The 6673-nt window shown below is 44.7% G+C and overlaps 1 protein-coding gene across 1 annotated transcript in view; it reads left to right on the top strand.

Annotated features, from left to right (window-relative positions):
• The first annotated feature begins 1246 nt into the window (after nucleotides 1–1246).
• Nucleotides 1247–6673, top strand: part of ENTPD6 (ectonucleoside triphosphate diphosphohydrolase 6 (putative)) — a 45907-nt gene continuing 40480 nt past the window's right edge. Inside the window, exon 1 of the mRNA XM_015413014.1 lies at nucleotides 1247–1457. The gene's annotated coding sequence lies outside the window, so the exon portion shown is untranslated. The remainder of the gene's footprint in view (nucleotides 1458–6673) is intronic.

Genomic DNA, 6673 nt, shown 5'->3' on the forward strand with positions numbered 1-6673 from the left:
ACGCACATCATCACACACTGCATAGGGAGCACTCAGTGTGGAGATGTGAGTTATCAATCCCCCGTTGAAGTGCATCGGACACGTGGCAAAAAAACTCAATTCACCGGTGGTTGCGTCTGATCACGCAGTGGCGGGCTGCCCCTGCAGCTCCCAGGACTGTGTGATCCTGCAAATGCGGGTCAAATTCCTATGGAGGAAATAGCCTCGCTTCCCCCCCACGTTATCTCGCAGGTGTGACCGCAACCTTTGTTGGTCTTAAAGGTGCCACTAGACTCAAACTTTGTTGTGCTGCTTCAGACCTGCACAGCTTCCTCACGGGAATCTAAGAACAAAGTTTGCACAGTATATCCAGTAGATGTCACTGTGCTACAAGAAGTATCCACTCAATTAACTAGTTGTTAGTATCTTGACAGGTTCTTCTTGGATCTTAAGTCTGTTCCTTTTCTTTTGAAACGCTGCTTTTTGTCTGTTTTTAAGGTGTTTGCGGTTGTCGTTAGCAGACCAGAAGAAAAGTAAAATGGTTTAATTTGATAGGTAAGGAAAAGCTGAAGTTGAACACCGAATACGCCGAACGATCTGACAGGTTTGCAGAGTAAGTTGACTTGTGCTAATTGCAATTGATCTTACCGGGATAAAGAATGATCGCTCTCCCTTCTGTCTAAAAAATAAAAAAGCTTGAAGTAGTCGTTTGTATTTAGCGCAGTCTGCAATGAGCTTCCTGAACGAGCTTCCACCATAAGATCGTTTCATGCGGCGCACAGGCGAATTTCTGCGGGTGGGGTTAACGCTTTGTGCCATTGTTGTAACTTTTATATGACCTGGCGAAGACCTTTGGGTTTAAGCAATTAAATTCCCGACTCGTATCGCATGCGGCCCTACGCTCCGTGGCTGTCCTTTTACCATTTTCTCGTCTCTCAGTCTGAGGATTGGTGCTCTGAAACGCAAAAGCTAGCTAGCTTGCCATTTTCAGCTTTTCTTTATGAACGTATTGTGCCGGGGCGGCTTTTATTGTGTTCTAATAGACTAACGGGGCGATCTTTTTGTACGGGAGGGAGTCCCGTCGTCTCCACAGACCGGTCGAGAACCGCGCCCTGCAGCAGCACCGCGCTCCGAGGAGACAGAGAACCAAACCCGTTAAGCACTAGGGCCCGCAGCGGAAAAAGGGCGGGCTCGACGCACGCACGCGCAGCCTCGCCGGGCCTGTTCCGCTCCACCCTCAAACGATTTCTACAGCCTAGAGATAAGACCGGGCGGGGGGGATTCTTTACGGAGACTTGGGGAAGTTCACAGGAGGACGGTGATGGGAACCGTAGGCTGGGTTTTGAGGCCGACGAGATTTGACAAGAGCCGCCGGCGGGGAGCTTCGCCGGCTCCCCAATGAGAGCACCTAGCTGAAGGGAGGTCGACGTCTTCCCCGCCAGAGTTGAAGAGACGGACCCCAAAGGAGAGCCAGGGCGGTAGGCACGGCTTTGTGACCCTGTCATGCGGGTGGGAGACGGTTCTGGGTACAGGCTGACCTTGGGGGCTCAAGAAGCAGGGAAGCCGGAGTGGGGCCAGGGGGGATGTGTGCAAGGGGCCCGGTCCACGCTTTCAGACGGGTGAAGGAAAAGAGCAGTGGCGTTTAGGTTTTGCCTGTACAGGCTGGTTTCGGCACGAACCTGTTTGGGACTTGCTGCATGAGCAGCTCTACTGTACACGACTGTGTTCTGGGTGAGAGAGGGGGAAATTGCAGAGAGGATTAAGCCGTGTGGGTCAGTTGTGAAAAGCAGAGAAACACCCACCGCAGGTAAAGGAAAGACAGGTTGCTTACCTGTCACTGGTGATCTTCGGGTGGCCATCTGTGCATCCAGACCGGAAGATTTTGTTGGGGTATGAAGTTTTCGTGGACTAGTGTGCCAGTTACCTTCAACTGGATAGCGCAGGCTAACTTATTGTCATCAGCCTTCAGAAGCTAAGCAGGTTTGGCCATGGTTAGTACTTGGAGTGAGAGACCACCAGGGAAGTCAGGATCTCTGTGAAGAGGCAGGCAACGGCAAACCCTCTCAGTCTCTCGCCTGGAAGACTCTATTGGGTCGCTATAAGAAAGCTGCAAGTGGACAGCGAAAGGGAAAAAGAGCTTGTTTATTGCCTTCCATAGGCAAAAGACCGATTTTGTGGTTTAGTGTTTTCTGCACTCTAGGAGTTATATTTTCAATGGGTAGGAATATGTAGAAATAGAAAACCATTAAATTGGGCATATGTCTACAATGGGAAATAATCAGATACAGGTTATGAATATGAGAGAGAAAATTTAGCCTGCATTCATATACAGAAGTCTATTGGCACCTGAAAGAACTTATTCCAGAAAGGTCCCACTAGACTTCTGTTTGATTTTGCTGCAACAGACTAATACGACTGCTCCTCTGGAATTATCCTGTGTAGAGTAACTTCAGTTTAAAGCCTGCCATTGAAGACTATGGGTTTAGGCTGGAGTTATTATGCAAAGGACTGCAGTATATCTCTGTGGAAGCCTTATAAACTGACCAAAAGAGAGCAGGGGCAGTTGTTGAATCTTCAGTAGAGAGAAGATGAGGGCATTTTGACAGGTGCATCTTGATTAATGAGCGGCAGAGAAAGTGTTGGGATTCTTTTTAAGTAAGTCAGCAGAGTATTAAGAGACTGAGTCCATGGTGTGTTTTAAAATATAAAAGTTTACTATAAACCTAATATGGAAAAAGCTACACAGAATATAAAATAACAAAGAGCTAATATGGCTACATCCTTACAGCTAAAAAGTAAAACGGGAAGGGAATGGCGTCTCCTTCTCAGTCAGAACAAAGAGAGGAAAGAGAAGCCAAAATGCCAAATACTTGACACATTGGTTTCCAATCAGACTAGCAAGTTAGCTCCAAAGTTCCCGGGCATTCTATTGTCGGACACTACAGTTTAGAGGAAACATTGCACAGGATATAAAATAACAAAGAGCTAATATGGCTACATCCTTACAGCTAAAAACTAAAACGGGAAGAGAATGGTGTCTCCTTCTCAGTCAGAGCAAAGAGAGGAAAGAGAAGCCAATATGCCAAATACTTGACACATTGGTTTCCAATCAGACTAGCAAGTTAGCTCCAAAGTTCCCGGGCATTCTATTGTCTAAACAGATTGGTTACAAACAAACATGTGACTTCCTGTTGATCATAACAAACATAATTAACCCTGTAAATACTGAAGTGTTTTGACTTGTAACACCCAACAGAAAGCTGTGCTTGTTGAAATATCTTTTCACACACATAAGGTTATACTTCATAGTTCTGTCAAGTAATGCATGATGCAAAGAATATAAATGCATACAACTTCACCCCAGTCAAACTGATTTAGCACTGGATGTTCAGGTCAGATGAAAGGAAATTCTATATGGCACAATTCATAATCAAGTTATGTAATCTGCTTCTTTCAGTTGCATCAGCCCACTGGCTTAAATGGTTTCTGAAAGACCAACTTCATGAATGGACAGCTCTGTCAATGATTGTTATGGCTAAATAGAACTTCTGTGTTGAGCAGCATTTTGTATTCACTACCAGTTGTTTGGGTAATTGGAAACGGGAGGGTTGTGGCCAGCCCCGTTTGATTGGCTTCCTCGAAACATTTGCCTGGCCACTCTGGGAAACAGGGACTAGAACGAAATAAGCTTGGTTTGTGGGCATACACATAATTATTTATTTGGACCTGGGGTCAGCATATGTATTTCTGTCAGATAGCTGAAGTCTTTGTCTTATTTCTATAGTGCGTGTAGAATTGAAATAGATTCTGTCTATTGTATGTGTGCCACCTGGGCTGGCCAATGACACTTGGGTCTGAGATGGAAAATTCAAATAGTATCTCACTCTTTTGTAAAAGCATAATGAAATAACTTGAAAAACCTGCCATCTAAAATATACTGCCTCAGAATAGGGTTGGATTTCCTCTGTATGTCTTGTGCATACGTATCTGTTAGACATGTGCATATGAGCTGTTTTTGTTGTTGTTTGGATATACAAAAGAATTCCATAGAGTGGACTGACCAGTAGACTGACCAGAATATATATCAAAGTCAACAAATGCCTATGCCTTAAAGCATTGGTCTTCAGCTTTTCCATACACAGGACCAATGCTTCCTCTAAGCTGTGGAGTCTTGTGAGCAAAAATTATACTTTGTGATCTACTAGCATTAAAGTTGTGAGTGAGCAATTTGGCTACTGCATAAATTAATTTGCTCTGGAGCCATCCTTTCTGAGCTAAGACAAAACCTTGTGAGCTGGATGCTTAAAAACTGTGAGCTAGCTCACACTGACTCAGCTTAGAGGGAACACTGCCCAGGACCCACCTTTAATGTGCAGGCAGCAGCATTGGACCCATCCAGCTACCAACCTTGTGACATCAGAGGGGGAGCCAGAGTTGTGACTTCATTGATGGGGAAGAAGAAGAAGAAGAAGAGATTGGATTTATACCCCGCCCTTCACTACCCAAAGGTGTCTCAGAGCGGCTTACAAACTCCTTTCCCTTCCCCTCCCCACAGCAGACACCCTGTGAGGTAGGTGGGGCTGAGAGAGCTCTGACAGAAACTGCTCTTTTTCAAGAACAGCTCTTATCAGAACTACGGCTTGCCCAAGGCCATCCAGCCAGGTGCAAGTGGAGGAGGGTGCGCCCAGATTAGAGTCCGTGCACTTAACCACTACACCAAACTGGCTCCATGCTGAAAGGGAACTCCATGCTGAAAGTGTCCATGGAGGACTGGCGGGTGGCCAGGCTGAGGGAAGAGAGAGAAGGCCCGGAATTGCTTTGGTGGAAACAGGGCCTTTGAACCTACCTTTTCAAAAAAAGAATCCTTTCCACCATTGAGTGAACTTGCCTTGCTACCTGGCTGCTTCTCTAAGTCGTGTGTGCAAAAAGAAGCAAGATACATGATATCACATGAACACACATGAAGCTGCCTTATACTGAATCGGACCATCAGTCCATCATGTTCATTATTGTGTATTCAGACTGACAGCAGTTCTAAAGGGTCTCAGGTGGAGGTCTTACACATCACCTCCTACCTTGTCCTTTTAACTGGAAATGACAGGGGTTGAACCTGAGACCTTCTGTATGCTCTGAGCCATGGCCCTTTAGCATTCTTTATGCAGATAGATCAGCATTGGATCTTTTTTAAAAAAAAAACACACAACAATATTGGCAACTCTATAAGAGGTTTATAAGGTGGGACTCCAAAACTGCCTGAGGGTTCTGGTGCATGGGTTGAAGCCCATTGGCCTACAGCAATAGCTTCCCATTTACCTCTTTTGCCTTTTAATAATCAGACAAAATACATGGCCCAGTAATGTCCAGATTGGACTTTTGTAATATGCTGTACATGGCGATGCCTTTGAAGAGTGGAACTTTCAGTTGGTATAAACTTTGGTGAGTCACCCACCCCCACCCCCCTGTTGATGAGGTCAGTATTGGGTCAACTGCAACTGCAGTGACTCCCAATTTAAAGTGCTGGCTTTTATGTTTAAAGCCAAAATGATTTGTGATCACAGTACCTGAAAGAACTCTCTCCACCCATATGACTATGCTGAATAAATAAATGTGACTGACTGTGCTTGAGACTAGCTGGTAGCAGTGTTCCCTTTAAGCTGAGTTAGTGTGAGCCAGCTCACAGTTTTTTAGCCTCTGGCTCACACATATTTGTCTTGGCTCAGGAAGGATGTCTCCAGAGCAAATAATTTATGCAGTAGCCAAATTGCTCTCTCACAACTTTAATGCCCGTAGCTCACAAAGTAGAACTTTTGCTCACAAGATTCCACAGCTTAGAGGGAACATTGGCTGGTAGTATCTTGTTTTGTGAGCTTGCCTCATTAGAGGTGAGGTTAGGGCTTCCTTAACTGCCCCCCTCAGACTGTGGAATTTTTTGTCTCCTGAAGTTCATTCAGCCCCTTTCTTCCTGGCTTTTCAGTAGTCTTGTTAACACTTATTTGTTCTGGAGGGCCTTTGGAATGAGGTGATGGGGTTTTTTTTTGTATTGATGCTTTGGTTTTGTACTGCCGCTGATTGGATTGTGTGTGTGGTTCTTACGTCAATGTAACAATACATAAAACAAGTATTATTTGTTTATGATTCTATTGTAAGTCCCTGTTTCCTGTAAGCAGCTTTTTCAATCTAATGAGAGAAAAAGGGGTGGGGGTAAGTGTCTTAAATATGTGATGTGACATAATTACATTATGAGTTTCCCTGAATCAATGAGCATAAGCTGATGAAACAAAGGGGGCTGGGAACAACAGTTTCTTGATGCATGATGTGTTGGTGAAAGGAACGAGAGGAGGTGCTAGTACAGGGCCATTGTTTCCATTGGGAAGCCATGTGAATGAGCATAAGCTGATGAAACAAAGGGGGCTGGGAACAACAGTTTCTTGATGCATGATGTGTTGGTGAAAGGAACGAGAGGAGGTGCTAGTACAGGGCCATTGTTTCCATTGGGAAGCCAAATGTGATAGTGTGAATTGAAAATTGGCAGGTTACCTGTTTTGTTCTTACCTTGTTTCTAACAGGGATACATTTTTCCAATTAGAGATAAAAATGCGAATTAGAGCTAAAACGGGGAATGAGTCACTTGCTTAATGTAATGCAAAGAGCAGAAGGAAATTATTTTGAAGCGTTGTTCAAGCTAATGAAGCCA

The sequence above is a fragment of the Gekko japonicus genome, unplaced genomic scaffold, assembly GCF_001447785.1.
Source record: "Gekko japonicus isolate JY-2015 unplaced genomic scaffold, Gekko_japonicus_V1.1 scaffold2446, whole genome shotgun sequence".
NCBI classification, from domain to species: Eukaryota; Metazoa; Chordata; class Lepidosauria; order Squamata; family Gekkonidae; genus Gekko; species Gekko japonicus.